Raw genomic sequence first — 15,892 nt, forward strand, 5'->3', positions numbered from 1 at the left:
ATGGATGGGAGATCGCAGATACACCCCAGGGGTTACCTCAGTGTCACTGCTCGACAGAGGCACAGCAAAATAATGGGCATAGTTTCTCCAAACTAAAGGGGTGGCGTAAGCCACAAAACTATGGGCTAGGCTTATAAATGCCCTCGGGCAGATAGCCTAGTATGAACCTATGAACCTAATTAGAATATATAACTTTACTACAGGCATTCCACAGTACTGGCAACAATTTGTGAGTCAGTTGGTGTACATATGTACAGTACATGTTAATGTTCATATGTTTCTGAGAGGCATATGTATACATTTGCAAGTATACATATTTATGAATAGGACACATACTTGGCAACTACTTATATGCATGTATGTGAGATGTGTAGCTATGCAAATATAAGTATGGACATTTATAGATATATGACTACATATTTGGAGTTATACATGGTCACGTATATGAACAACCACATCCATGAGGGACCTGTACCGTTTGTATACAGGGGTTGTGTGCATCATTACGACAAGGAACCTGGACGGGGTATACAATTTGTGGACATGTACTATTTGGAAGATGGCTATGGGGAAGCTTCATGGGAACATGTGAAAGGTATATATTCCCGATAATACACGTGGGGAGACGTGCATCACAGTCAGGTGTTTAATCCCAGGTCCTAGGTTCTGCAGGACCGGGTGGAGGATGAGCAGGGCTGTGGATAAGTACTGCTAATCTGACTTGTGCCCGGATGTCAACGGGGTGGACATCGTGTTATGCCACAAAGTCTAATCTTGAGAACAGACACTTATCCCATGAGGGATGTCCAAAAATTGTGGACGATGAACCCCATTCTTCTGGTTATTTGAAAATGAGGTAGGGTTATGCATGCATGGGATACCTAGTTTGCAAGCCTGAGACTGCCTAGAGTGAGACTGCCTACTAGATGTGGGTAGGGGGCACTATGTGCAGATATGGCTGCGCCAAGCTAGCAGCCTGAGTATGGGTGGTTTTGGTGGACATTCAGCAAGGGGGGGTGGCGTGCTGTGGCGGGGATGATGGGTATTCAGTTATATATCCAGGTGTGTTGGGGTTGGATGGCTCAGTTTGAGCCAGACCATTATGTGGGTGTAAGCCACTAACATTTCTGTACATGTGTATTGCACATTTTAATGTCGATATGTTTGTGGGATTGTGTTCTGCAGTATGGCCTGTCAGGGTGTATTGGGGATGTGAATGTATGTTCTTTGGTTTCCTTTCTGATTCACCCACTGCTCCCTCGTACACCTCCAGTTTACCTATTATACATCCGACTCAGTCTCCCCTTGGCGAATTATTGCATTACCCATCACCCCCCCCCCAAATTCCACAAACACACCATCCATCCCTTCTCTGGTTGATGGCCCATGGCACAGACAGCAGTACACATTGTGTACTCTACATATGTCTGGTAACAATATGGTTGTGAGGTCAACCCTAGCATATCTGATCTTTCACATGCTGGACTTCACGCACATAGGTACATGCAAATACTTATCTTTCATGACATGGTAGGTAGACCAAGGTAATACCCATTCATCTTTTGGCCGACCAGACAAGGACGACTCGGACCGTGAATGGGCAGATATTGAGTGAATGCTCTGACCATTGGTAGGGTTGCCACCTTTTCAAATGGCCAAAGTGGGACATTTTCGGGACACACATCAGATTTTACAGGCCGACACATACCCACGGTCAGTACAAAGGATAGAACTTTACCTTTTTACCTATATAAAAGCTTATTCTTGTAGCAGTTTAGTTGCTTATTATGTTTCTTGTAACATTTAGGTATTTTAGATACAGAAATAACTATTTTATACAACTATTACATAAAATATGGGACATAATTATGTCCTACAATCTCAGGACATTTGCCATTTTTAATATTTTTGGTCAGGACACAACTGCCCAAAGAGGGACTGTCCCTCACAAAGTGGGACAGGTGGTAACCCTAACCATTGGGCTAGGCTTAGCAAAGGGCTGCGGCACGCAAACATGCTGTGTTTCGCTTCCACTTGGTATAACAATCAACACTACAATGAAATACTGGCATAGGTTTTAAATGTCATTACTTGAGGGACGGGGGGCTCAAAATTCAGCTACGTGCTTTTGTGTTTACTTTTTATTTTGGTGGTCGCGGAACTCTCTTGTATGCTTTGCATACATTTCAGTATCCACGGACACTGACAGGAGTGATTACTATTAGAGGCAGGCTGTACTAGTCAGCATTTTAGGTTGCATGTCTGTAGCCAACATGTTCACACCTCCGTGCAGTGCTTAGACACACCCCCTGCACTCGCTCACGTTTCCTGTGTACGTGGACGTTGCGGCAGCGTGCCTTCAATATGCATATGGTGCTGCTGCGCCATCTCTACACTGCACACTCGGCACAAGGTTAACGCTGTCCTTGCGTCGAGCTTCATGAAGCCCGGGGTGAATCCCTCACTTTGCAGGTACTCCATAACCTCAGTTTCTGTTTCTTTAACTTCTTCATTACTGATCTCCTTTTCTACTTTTCCTCTTTGTCTTCTTATTTTTTGTATTGTAAAGTTTTCCATGCCTGAATTCCTTTGCCTGTATTTCTCTTCAAATATCTTTGGTGTTGCTCTTTTTGTATTGATTAGTTTTGCTTTCTCCTTTGCATAGATATTGCACCATATTAAATCTCTTTTTCTTTCTCATGTCCACATTTCTTCTCAGATGTCTCTTGATCTTCCTGTTTCTGGTGACTTTGGGGACTCGTTCCATCATGTTGTAATGTAACCTGTGTTAGGCCTTCTACACCAAATTCTTCACTTTGCAGGCACTCCATAACTTCAACTTCTATTTATTTTTAATTTCTACTTTATTAATCTTCTTTTCTACATTCCCTTTTTGTAATATTATTTTTTTATTCTGGAATTTCCCATATCTGGACGCCTTTGCCTGTATTTCTCTTAGAATATATTTGGGGTTGCCTTCTTTATATTGATTAATTTGGCTTTGTTCTTTGCATAAATATTGCACCATATTAAATCTCTCTTTTTTTCCCATGTCCATATTTCATTTTTATACTTTTCAGAAATCTCTAGGCTTTGTTGTTTATATTTTTGCACTTCCTCAGATGCTTCTTTTTCCAGACAGATCAAACTTTCTTGGTCTATATACTGTTTTTCACAAATCTGTTGTATTAATGAACAGGCATTTTTCATTTGGGGTTCTGAAAGTTTTTCTTGTGGAAGTATTTTTCTTTTCTCTAATTTCTATTTTAATCTTTTTGTATATCTTGTGTCTGGAAATTCTGGGCTTTTTGCATAACAGTAACACTACATCATTTCTTTCTTATCCTCAATAGTTCACTCTATCATTTTTGTGGCTCTTCTTTGGCCTATCTGTTTTTGTGATTTTTGTGGACTGTTACTTCCTTCTACAACAGGAGGCCCACCCCGGTCCTGGCCTGGACCCACTGTAGGAATGTTTTCATATTTTGAGCCTTCTACACTGTCACTTTTATTCCAGTCCTGGCACCAGTACCCCTACCAGGATTATACACTTTTATCCTGGATCTTGTACACCGCACCCAGCTATCTTTTTACATTTTTGAACTACTTCTGTCCATGATATATGCTATATAAATACAGTCTGTATATCAATGTCGTCTTGGTGAGATTTTGTGAAAAACAGGGTCCACCTCATGAAGATCCTCCCCAAGACTTGAGGATGAATTCAGTTGCAGCGGTACTACTCTCCTTTGCTTGCTGATTTATCATCTCATAATTCGGACCTACATAGGTTGTCTGATGATTCTCTAGTACTTTTCGACAACTCCAGACATACCCAGAGGTAGTTGTCTCTAAATGCTCTATATTCCTGAATAAGATCTCCTCTTAAATATCTATAAGAGACTCTGTACAAGTTCAGATATTTTTAATCTTCCATAAAAACTTAAATTTTCACATCCATGGATACCCTTGGTATATTTCTGCTGTATTTATTTATTTTTTTATTTATTGCATTTGGTTTACCAGGATAGTCCATTGGGCCTTAAAGAACCCGTTTTCAATGGAGTCCTGGGGAGAAAAGCTCCAGAAAAAAAACAAAAATTCATATAATATTCGACAGAGACAGTCTAGGGACAGAACGTTATTATTATAATGTAGTCAGAATAATGTGAAACTATTCAGATATATAATAGCAGTCATAACAATTAATACATTGAGAGAAAAAATATGTTAGCAATAGAACAATGCAAAAAATTAATACAAATTAGAGAACAAGTATAGTAGCTAAAAGAAGGATGTGATATTAAAGTACATTAAATAGAGTTAGTTATGTGGGGAGGGAGCAAGAGCATTCCCACTGTGATGCTAGGTGTAGGAAAAGAGACTTCTTAAAGGTAGAATGGTTAGAGGTGGTGCGGATGTCTGGAGGTAAGGAGTTCCAGAGGCGAGCGAGGCTGAATGAAAGAAGTTTTTTGCCTGGGGGATGAGTAGGTTTATGCACTTCTAGTAGATTTTGATTATTAGACCTTAGAACTCGGTTAGGTAGGTGCATTTTAAAGGCAGAGGAAAGGGAAGGACAGAGGGAAGGGTTTAGAATAAGCTTATGGGCTAGAGTTAGTTGAGTGTAAGTTAGTTGTTTGGGAAGTTCTAGCCATTTTAGTTTATGGAGGGAGAGACAGTGGTGAGTGGAAGACTTATGGCTGGTGGCGAACTTTGCAATTTTGTTATAGCAGGAGGTAAGCTGTTTTATTAGTGAGGACTGGAGATTAGTAAGTAGTGGGGCCCCATAGAGAAGGGAGGGGATAAGGAAGGAAGTAGAGAGAGTGATTTTAGTGGCGGATGTGAGGTAGGTATTCTGTCTATAAAGCATGCCAAGTTTTTGATGTGTTTTTTTGATGTTCGTCTGTAGGTGGGAGTTAAATTGAAGTTGGTTGTCGATTTGGACCCCAAGTAGTTTGGTCTCTGACACTGTTTCGAGAGGTGTGTTGCTTTGACTAGTAATTAAGAATGAATTTATGTTGGGAGGAGTAACTTTGGAGGGAGTAAATAACATTAGTTTGGTCTTGGTAGCGTTTAGAGCTAGATGATTGCTTAGCATCCATTGCTCTGTGGAGGAGAAGGCATCTTGAGTAAGTTTTTGTAGAGAAGTGATAGAAGAGGCAGAGCAGATGATAGTAGAATCATCTGCGTATTGGATGATGCTAGAGAAAGGGATTGATTTGTGAAAATCGTTGATAAAGATATTGAAGAGAAGGGGACCCAGTATGGAGCCTTGTGGGACTCCGGTAGGGGTACTAAGGAAGGAGGAAGTGGCTTTTTTCCATTTTACAGCTTGATTTCTGTTAGATAGATAACTAGAGAACCAGTTCAAAGAGGAGGAGGATAGGTAGAGTTTGGAGAGTTTAGTTAAGAGCAGGTTGTGTGAGATAGTATCGAAGGCTTTGGACAGATCAAGGAGTAAGGTGGAAACAATTAGTCCAGAGTCACGGGCTTTATTAACGATTTCAAGGAAGGAGAGAAGGGCAGTCATGGTGCTATGATTAGGTCTGAAACCGTGCTGTGTGGGAGTTATAAGATTATTGTCTAGGAGGTGGGGAAGGAGTTGAAGTTGCACACATTTTTCAAGGATTTTAGAAATGGGGGACAGGATGGCTATGGGACGGAAATTAGTGACATTATTATTGTTACCACCTTTGTGTAGTGGTATAATAAAGGCTTGTTTCCAGATTTGGGGAACTATGCATTCTTGTAGGAACGGTTAATTAAGATGCTAATAGGGTAGGCAAGACTTTCAGCAGCTATACTAAGAAAGTAAGAAGGGATATTGTCAGGAGCATTGGTACATGGTTTCAATTTCTGAAGGAGTTTCTTGATAGTAGATGTAGGTATGGGATTTAAAGAGAAGAGAGTGCATTCTGGGGGGGGATTTTGGGGAGGTGTTGATGAGGATAGAATTTGTGTAGAAGAGGGGTAGTGAAGTTAGTGGGTGGCGAGTATGGTGTAGATGTAGAGGCAGTGGGGGTGGGTGTGGGGGTATTGGATGATGCAGAAGAGGTGGAGAAAGAGGAGGTTAATTTGGAAATAGAGTCAATGAAGAAAGAATTAAATTGGGTGGCTAGATCTTGATCTGTTTTTGTTATGGTTTTGGAGTGTAGAGAAATAGTTTTGTCGATCAAAGGTAATGAGTTTTTTTACTTTATTTCGGAGCATTTTGTATTCATTAAGGAGTGGAGTTGTCTTATGTTTTTGGTAGCGTGCCCAGACTTTGTCTCTTTGTCTCATGATAGAAAGAGTATTTTTGGAGAGCCATGGGGCTGATTTAGTTTTTATTCTCTTTGTCCATAAGGGAGCTTGGGAGTCAAGTAATTTTAAGAATGTTGAGTTAAAGTGAGAGACTGCATTGTCTAGAGGTAGTGTTTTTAGGCAATTCCAATTAACTGCTTGTAGTGAGTTTGAAAAGGTTATTGGGTTGAAGTTTTTTTGGTCACGGATAGTAATATAGTTGTGGTTTCGAATAAAGCAACCAAATACCAATAACACAAAAGCCACTGAGGTTGAGCAAAAGACAGTTATTCCAAACCAAATAGCGTACAACGTATTTTATTTGACCGCTTTCGTAAAAAACTTCTTCAGAATGAAAAAACACATATTCAAATCACAATTAAATACAACAATCACTTAATTGATACTAATTAAGCTAATAAAAACCAGGTGTTGAAACCATTACTAAAAACAATGTTTTTTTAAAAAAAGAAAGAAACCACTTTCTTTTTATCAGTAACTTGTAACTTGCGGTGTTTTAAAAAACATTTTACGTTGATACATTCATTTAACCCTGGTGGCCTGTCAGATTTTAACTTTATTTGCCAGGTTGCTTCCCTTTGTTCCAAATAATTCTTAAGGTCACCTCCCCTAGGGTCCAAAGGACAAACTTCTAAAATCGTAAATAGAAATTTTTTATAAAAAACACAGTCAATAGAATGTTTGTACAAGGCATTGGTCATGTCTTTACGTGTAATGGCATAATTATGTTCCTTAATACGTGTACTAAGTTTCCTAGTAGTCATGCCAACGTAAAATGCAGAGCAACCAGAACAAAATGAAATGTATACCACATTGGTGGTGTTACAATTGACTAAACCAGGTACTTCGATGGTATAAGGAATGGAACACACAGCAATGTAGGGACTGACTAAGATAAATCTACAGGCAGTACACCCATGACAACAATGCATCCCACGTTTAGTTGATACACTGATGTTAACTATTTTTTGACCCTTTTCCAGAATGTTTTTCAAATTATATTCATTACGAAAAACACATCTTGGTTTATCTCCTAAAACAGAAGAAATTTCAGGGTTACCTTTGATAATTTTCCAGTTATTCTCCAAAATGGTACACAAATCCTTACTATCTGCACTCATTTCAAAAGAACAAGTTACAGTAGATTTAACTGACTTCGTGCAACAGGAAAAAGTTGAACCATTAGTATTGTTACATAAACCAGTTAAAACTGGAGGAAAATCCGTATAACGTCTGTCAAAAATTCCTTTAGCTATCTCAACTAAAAAAGGGATGTCATAACCTCTCTTAGAGAATAATTCAATAATGAAATCAAACTCAACAACTAAGTCCTCATCTCTAGTGGTCATTCGACTTGCCCGTATAAATTGCCCCTTAGGAATGTTGTTAATCATGTACTTTGGATGCCCACTAGAATGATGTAAATACCCATTTGTGAAGGTGTTTTTACGATGTATGTTACTTTGAAATTTACTTTCAGTGTGATCCCACCATAAATGAATGTCTAAAAAATTAACAGCACTTCCAACATCCCCTTTTGTAAACTTCAAATATTCAGAAAAAGAGTTTATAAAACCCATAAATTGGTCAACTGTATCAGGTCCTCCTTGCAAAATAAAAACCAAGTCATCGACAAATCGACAGTAAAACTTAACTTGGAATTTTTCTTTCAATAATGGGATTATTTCATTTTCCCACCAAGTCATGACAGTATTGGCGTATGCCGGGGCAGCTGGAGAACCCATCGCTACGCCTTTTATCTGTTTGTAATATTGGTCCCCAAACAGAAAAAAATTATTATCCAAGATAATTTCAAGTAATAAACAAATAGTATTGATGATAGAAGTGGAAAAAATACATTTCTGACATAAGAAACTGCGAACTGCTTCGACTCCGTTGTCATGGGGAATACACGTATAAAGAGACACTACGTCAATAGTAAAGATAGTGTGAGTTTTAGCATCAAAAGAGAAATTGTTCAAAAAATCACTTAATTTACTAAGGAAATGCCAAGAATCCTTGACGTAAGAAGGTTGAACTTCCAACAAGGGTCCTAGCATAGAATCTATAATTAGGGCAATGCCTTCTGTAGCTGAATGGGGCGCAGAAACAATAGGCCTGAATGGAGGGTCTAATATGTTTTTGTGGGTTTTCGGAATTCCGAAAATTACACCAATTTTAGGCTCAGAAATTACACAAAAATCATATAAATCAAATGCAATTTGTCCAGACATCAAACAGTCATATAAAAAGGAATGTATCTTTTTAAACTGACTGTGTATGAAATGTAAAGGGACAAGTTCATATTCAGATCTATTACTTAATAAATCCAACATACATTTTTTGTATTTATCCTGTGTCATGATAACAATGTTGGACCCTTTGTCGCTTTTCATAAATCTTATTCTATCAGTCAATTTCTGCAAGTCAAATAAGGCTAATCTCTCAATAGATGTCAAGTTATAATCCATATGTATATTTTTCTTAATAAGATGTTTGTTAACATCTTGAATACATTGTTCTTGAAATATTCTTAGGGTTTGATGTAAAGTGGGATTATAGGTGGAAGGTTTAACAAGACATTTATTAATTTCATCTATATTATTGAACAGATAGGTTAAATTTAACCTTCTTGTAAATTTCATAATGTCTACTACTGTTTTACAATAATTGCCTCGATGCAAAGGTACAAAATTCAAACCTAACTTTAAAACCTTTAATTGAACCTCAGAAAAAATATGGTCTGTCAAATTTACAATATTGAATAAGTCCAAATCTTTGTTTATGCTTCCTCCCCTGAGGACGTTGACCCCAAAAAAGTCCGGCTACGAGTAAAAACAGTCTTCTTGTTATGATTTCCCTGATTTCTTTTTGAAACAACTGCAGGTCCTGAATCAGATGGTAAATTACCCCTTGTACTGTCGGTGGAAACAACATTCACTGTATCACCCCCCATAGAGTGTTCATCAGGGGTATCACTACTAATGACTGATTTTCCAGCATTGTTGTTAGCAGAAGCGGTAACACAGAAGTCAGTATTACGAACCACGCTACTTCCATTGGAAGTCCGTACATTAGACCCGTTCAATAACCTATCTCTAAAAGTCACAGACTGGTTCCCAATAGCAGTGGAACCTGTACTAAAATTGTAAGGTTTCTTATTGGAAACAAAAGTAGAACCAAGTTTGTCCTTTAAACCTAAGTTTTTTGTATTGTTGGCAAAATGGTTAAAGGCAGTCTTATTTTTAAACAAAGCTACATCACGGGATATTTTCTGCTGTTTACGGACTGTTACTTCCTTTGAATGTTTCTCAAGTTCACTAGAAAATTGATGCATTAAAGTGTCGAACTTTTGTAAAGACACAGCAGTCTTTAAACGTTGTTCCAAATCAACAATTTCATTTTTCAAATCGATCAGCTTTTGTTTATTGTTATCAATTAACAACCTCAGAAAGCATATTCCAGACTCAGTGAAGAAAGTCACTAAGTCTTGGATTATTGGGTTGAAGTTTTTTTGGTCACGGATAGTAATATAGTTGTGGTTTCGTTGAAGGATAGTGGGAAGCCGGTGGGTAAAGGTGGGTATGTGGTCACCAAGTGGGTCGGGAAGAGTGCCACTGTTGGTGTAATAGTGTGGATGGGAGACTAGAATCCAATCTAATATACTCCCAATGGAGGGTTTTTTGGCTGGGTGAGTTACAAGGATCAGTTGTGTGAAATTGTAGAGGTTGATGTTAGTGGTGTTTGTAGGAGACTGGATAAGGGCCCAATTAATGTTTACATCTCCTAGGATTATGGTTTCATTACTAATGTTACTAGATAGCCAGGAAAGGATAAGTTCGAGTGTAGAGATATTATCCCTGGGGATATAAAGGAAGCTATACATATGTGTTTATAGTTATTGATTTGTAGTAGCGTAAGGAGAAGTTCGCGTTGTTAAAGTGAGGGATAGGTTTGTTGTAGGGAGAAACTACTAGGAGGAAGAATATAGAAGGCTACTCCTCCACCTTTTGTGAGCTCTGTCTTTTCTTAAGATGGAGTAGTTTGGAGGACTATTTCAGAGTCTTTAATTTGTGGTTTTAGCCAGGTTTCAGAAATAGAGAGGATGTCAGGTTTATTGTATGTGTGCCAAGCTTGTAGGTTTGGGACTTTATTTACTACACTTTGGGAGTTTAAGGAAGTGATTAGTAGGGATTTATTTATGGGGATGTAGTGGTGGGGCGGGATTAGGATGGATGTCTCCAGATATGAGAGTGCTAATCAGATGTAGTATGGAATAATTTATGTGAGTAGTTAGCAAGGAGATGAGATTGGATTCTTTTGTGAATTGGAGGGCTTTGCTAGTAGTTGTGATGATAGAGTTAGTGTGGTAGTGGATAAGTTTGTGTCGAAAAAGAAGGAGGTTGTTTGAGGGGTATAAGTGGGGGGAGATGAGGAAGTATGAGTGTGGGAAAGGTAAGTTGTGAGGATTAGTTGTATGAAGGGGTTGGAAGTGGATGAAGAGTGTGGGTTGGGAAGGCTGGTAGGAGGAGGATAAGGTAAAGAGTAGTAATAGAAATGAAGAGGAAGGAGAGTTTAGAGAGCATGATGGGAAAGGGTTTAATAGAGTAAAAGTATAAAGTAGTGAAGTAAGGCAGATAAGAGATAATGTCTATATAGGAAATAGATGTTATCTATGTAGTAGTGTATGGGGAGTTGTATTAGATTGGGGGGGTGTGGTTGTGCGTGAGGATAGAATGGGATTAGTTATGTAAGATAAAGAAGGAGTTGACTGTAAGTTTGTTTTGGCGGGAAAAAGGAGGGTGTGTTTAGGAAGTGAGATATTGATTGGAGTAGTGTGGTAGAGGGAATGGCTTTAGGAGGAATAAATGTAGATGTGCTGGGGCGGTGGGAATTGGGGGCAGGGTAGGGGAGCGGAGGAGCAAGAGGGCGAACGGAGCGGGTAGACTCAGAGAGCAGAAAGAGAAATGAGAGACTATCAGCAGAGCAGTGTTTGTAAAGGGTAAGTGAGGTGGCTTAGCTAAGGTTGGAAGAGTGGGCTAAGGTATTAGGTGAAAAGAGAGGGACAGAGATATGTGAGCTGTAAAGCAGAAGGAGACAGAGTTTAAAACAGGTTATTATTTGTATTTTAAAGTTGTATTTTGAGAAGTACTAATTCAATGGAGAGTTTAGATGTAGAATTAGGTCTCAAGTCAGTGGAAGAAGGGGTGCCCTGTAGTGGACTATGCACAAGCAAAGGCTCACCAGGGCATACTAGGCAGACGAGATAGGGAAGGGGAGAGGAACAGAACAGAGAGCTAAGTGAGGAATGGAGGTCAAAGGAAAAATAGTTGAGGGGTTAGGCTGCTGGCATTCCTGACCGGGAATGTATTACTACAGCTAGCAGAGTACAGTAGTTCTGGTTTAGCAGATGCACATACTTTCTTGAGTTCTGTTTAGAGTCTCTAGGTACACTTTTCTTCAAGAGGGAGTTGAGGCAGCAGGGAGTATTGCTTTGGCAATAGGGAGTTCAGCTTAGAAGGTCCAGTTATCCACCCAGGCAAAGACACAGGGGGAAGATTCAGGGCAGGAAAGTTTCTTGAGTTCTGTTTAGAGTCTCTAGGTACACTTTTCTTCAAGAGGGAGTTGAGGCAGCAGGGAGTATTGCTTTGGCAATAGGGAGTTCAGCTTAGAAGGTCCAGTTATCCACCCAGGCAAAGACACAGGGGGAAGATTCAGGGCAGGAAAGTTTCTTGAGTTCTGTTTAGAGTCTCTAGGTACACTTTTCTTCAAGAGGGAGTTGAGGCAGCAGGGAGTATTGCTTTGGCAATAGGGAGTTCAGCTTAGAAGGTCCAGTTATCCACCCAGGCAAAGACACAGGGGGAAGATTCAGGACAGGAAAGTTTCTTGAGTTCTGTTTAGAGTCTCTAGGTACACTTTTCTTCAAGAGGGAGTTGAGGCAGCAGGGAGTATTGCTTTGGCAATAGGGAGTTCAGCTTAGAAGGTCCAGTTATCCACCCAGGCAAAGACACAGGGGGAAGATTCAGGGCAGGAAAGTTTCTTGAGTTCTGTTTAGAGTCTCTAGGTACACTTTTCTTCAAGAGGGAGTTGAGGCAGCAGGGAGTATTGCTTTGGCAATAGGGAGTTCAGCTTAGAAGGTCCAGTTATCCACCCAGGCAAAGACACAGGGGGAAGATTCAGGGCAGGAAAGTTTCTTGAGTTCTGTTTAGTCTCTAGGTACACTTTTCTTCAAGAGGGAGTTGAGGCAGAAGGGAGTATTGCTTTGGCAATAGGGCGTTCGGCTTAGAAGGTCCAGTTATCCACCCAGGCAAAGACACAGGGTGAAGATTCAGGGCAGGAAAGTTTCTTGAGTTCTGTTTAGAGTCTCTAGGTACACTTTTCTTCAAGAGGGAGTTGAGGCAGCAGGGAGTATTGCTTTGGCAATAGGGAGTTCAGCTTAGAAGGTCCAGTTATCCACCCAGGCAAAGACACAGGGGGAAGATTCAGGGCAGGAAAGTTTCTTGAGTTCTGTTTAGAGTCTCTAGGTACACTTTTCTTCAAGAGGGAGTTGAGGCAGCAGGGAGTATTGCTTTGGCAATAGGGAGTTCAGCTTAGAAGGTCCAGTTATCCACCCAGGCAAAGACACAGGGGAAGATTCAGGGCAGGAAAGTTTCTTGAGTTCTGTTTAGAGTCTGTAGGTACACTTTTCTTCAAGAGGGAGTTGAGGCAGCAGGGAGTATTGCTTTGGCAATAGGGAGTTCAGCTTAGAAGATCCAGTTATCCACCCAGGCAAAGACACAGGGGAAGATTCAGGGCAGGAAAGTTTCTTGAGTTCTGTTTAGAGTCTCTAGGCACACTTTTCTTCAAGAGGAGTTGAGGCAGCAGGGAGTATTGCTTTGGCAATAGGGAGTTCAGCTTAGAAGGTCCAGTTATCCACCCAGGCAAAGACACAGGGGGAAGATTCAGGGCAGGAAAGTTTCTTGAGTTCTGTTTAGAGTCTCTAGGTACACTTTTCTTCAAGAGGGAGTTGAGGCAGCAGGGAGTATTGCTTTGGCAATAGGGAGTTCAGCTTAGAAGGTCCAGTTATCCACCCAGGCAAAGACACAGGGGGGAAGATTCAGGGCAGGAAAGAGAGGAGAGATACACACTCACAGCCGAGTTTACTCATGCTTGTTTTCTTATAGGGTTCCATACTCAAGTTTGGGTCTGATGTAGCTAATAAACAGTGACTTCATCATTTTTGATTTCCTAGACTTTATAAATCTTTTTATACAACCTACAGTTCTGTAACTATGATTAATTGGTTGATATGATTAGAAAAACGTACAGCTGGATCTACCCATATACCCAGGTAATTAAATAACTCTGCAGTTTCAATCACTGTGTGCTGTATTAAATATTCACCTTTTAATTTATGTCTCTCAACTCTCATATGCTTAGTTTTTGATGTATTTATTAGCATATTATTCTCCTGTGCCCAAATGGTCAATTTAGTCAAGTTATTTTGCAGACATGCCTTATCTGTAACACATGTAATCAGTTTACCCAACTTCAGGTTGTCTGCTTTTAGACTGTAGAACACCTCAGAAGAAAAGGTTAGGTCTGAAAGATACATTCTAAACAAGTAAGGACCTAGAAAAAGCCCTGTGGGACACCCTGACTGTAGCCAAGGATTTCACCTGCCTAGTTGCTGTATGATACTTGCCATGTCCTGTTTGTAAGCCATACAGCTATCCAGCTTATCAAGAGTACATCAATACCTAGTTGTACTAATTTATTGATGAGTGTTTTGTGTATAACCCTGTCAAATGCTGAAGTTAAATCTATATAAATTACAGCACAAATGTTCATTCAGAGCTGTTTTTATATTCTTATAGGACATCATGTTACAGGTGGTAATAGATCTTTTTTCAACATATGCATGCTGATATATGGTTTCAAGTCCCAAGCTACCCAGTTGTGACAATAAATTACCAAATATTACCTTCTCCATTATTTTTCCACAACATGAAAGTAGACTTAAGGGTCTCTATGACTCTGGGTTTGTCCTTCTCCCCTTTTCCTTAAAGAGATTTAGTAAGTGCATGTCTCCAGTCTTGAGGAATCTCCCCATATTTATATGACCTAATGAATAATAGATATAATGGTACTGTAAGTTCTTGCTGAAGTGTTCTCAGGTCACTGTTACTAATTCTGTCTCTTCCATGCCCTTTGTTTGGATTCAGTTTGTGCAGTTCTTTTTCAATATAATCTAATTTGATTCCAGTATCTGGAGTTACCTGGATGTCACTAGGACAACTTATCACACTTTTTGCGCAGCCAAACTGTTTTGCTTAAGATTTTGTAAATAAATCTATAATATGTTGTGTCTGAGATTACATTTCAGAATTTCCACACAGTTTATCAGTTTGTATGTCTTTACTCCTTCCATGTGTTATATATCTATAAAAAGATTTCCTATTATATTATGCACAATATCTTTATATAAATTTTCTTCAAAATGTTCTTGATCTTGTCTCACACTATGCTTAATCTGTTTGTCCAGCTAGTTTATTATAGTTTTCAAAGTTGTAGTTCAACCTCTCCTCCATGTCTTATATTCTGGTCTCTCACCTTAATCAGATATCTTGTTGTTATGGAAATATATTCCCCTGATGTTGTATGCCTAGATCCTGATGATAAATATATTCCCCTGATGTTGTATGCCTAGATCCTGATGATACATTTTTTTTGTTTTTTTGTACTCAAACAATTTCTTCTTTCAAAACTTTCCATATCCCATCTGCAGTTTTTCCACTGAATACCTCACTCTGTTTAGTTTTACACAGTGACTGTTTTGCTTTCATATAATCTGTAATTAACCTTCTGTGCATTGGTTTAGATTTCAGTTTGGCAGAATTATCTAGCAACAAATTAACCTTTATAACCTCATGATCACTGCACATCAACAGTGGTAAAACTTGAAGGAATAGTAATTTCTTTAGTAACACAAACAATGTCTAGTATGTTCTGTACCCTGGTATATTTTTTACAATCTGAAGCAATTGTCCAATTTCTTTACTAACGTTGTTGAATCAGTATTATACTGACCAATTTCCATTAATATTTCCAAATGTACGCACGCTGATTGGTCAGCATGCATGTTGTAAATCAGAGTTATAGTAATGGAAAAAGGTCCAGTCGCCCAGACATTTTCCATGGACAGGATTCACAAAGCCTCCGTGTAAGAGTTATAACTCATACACAGAAAGGCACACATGGGTGATAAACGAGGTGATGTCAGCATGCTCTGCATATTCATGAGGAAGCATGCTGAATCACCTACCTAAGGCTAACTACGGTCCATAATATCGGAGACAGTAGGGGGCGGTCCGTGAAGGCCAAGTTCTGTAAGTGGACACGCCCCCAGAAGAGGAAAAGTGCCCAAAGTAAACACCCACCGATGAGAGTCCATGGAAATGTGAATAAACACAGCACAACACATGCCCCCACAGACTGTCACGTAACATAAAATGTAACAAACAACATCCATATTTTTTTTTTTTTAAATTGCAAAGAATGTTTAACCGTGAGGCGCTTTTTGCGAACCGTTTGCAGTCAGTGGGGGAAA

The sequence above is a fragment of the Protopterus annectens genome, chromosome 5.part1 (genome assembly GCF_019279795.1).
Source record: "Protopterus annectens isolate FY-2018-M chromosome 5.part1, PAN1.0, whole genome shotgun sequence".
NCBI classification, from domain to species: domain Eukaryota; kingdom Metazoa; phylum Chordata; order Ceratodontiformes; family Protopteridae; genus Protopterus; species Protopterus annectens.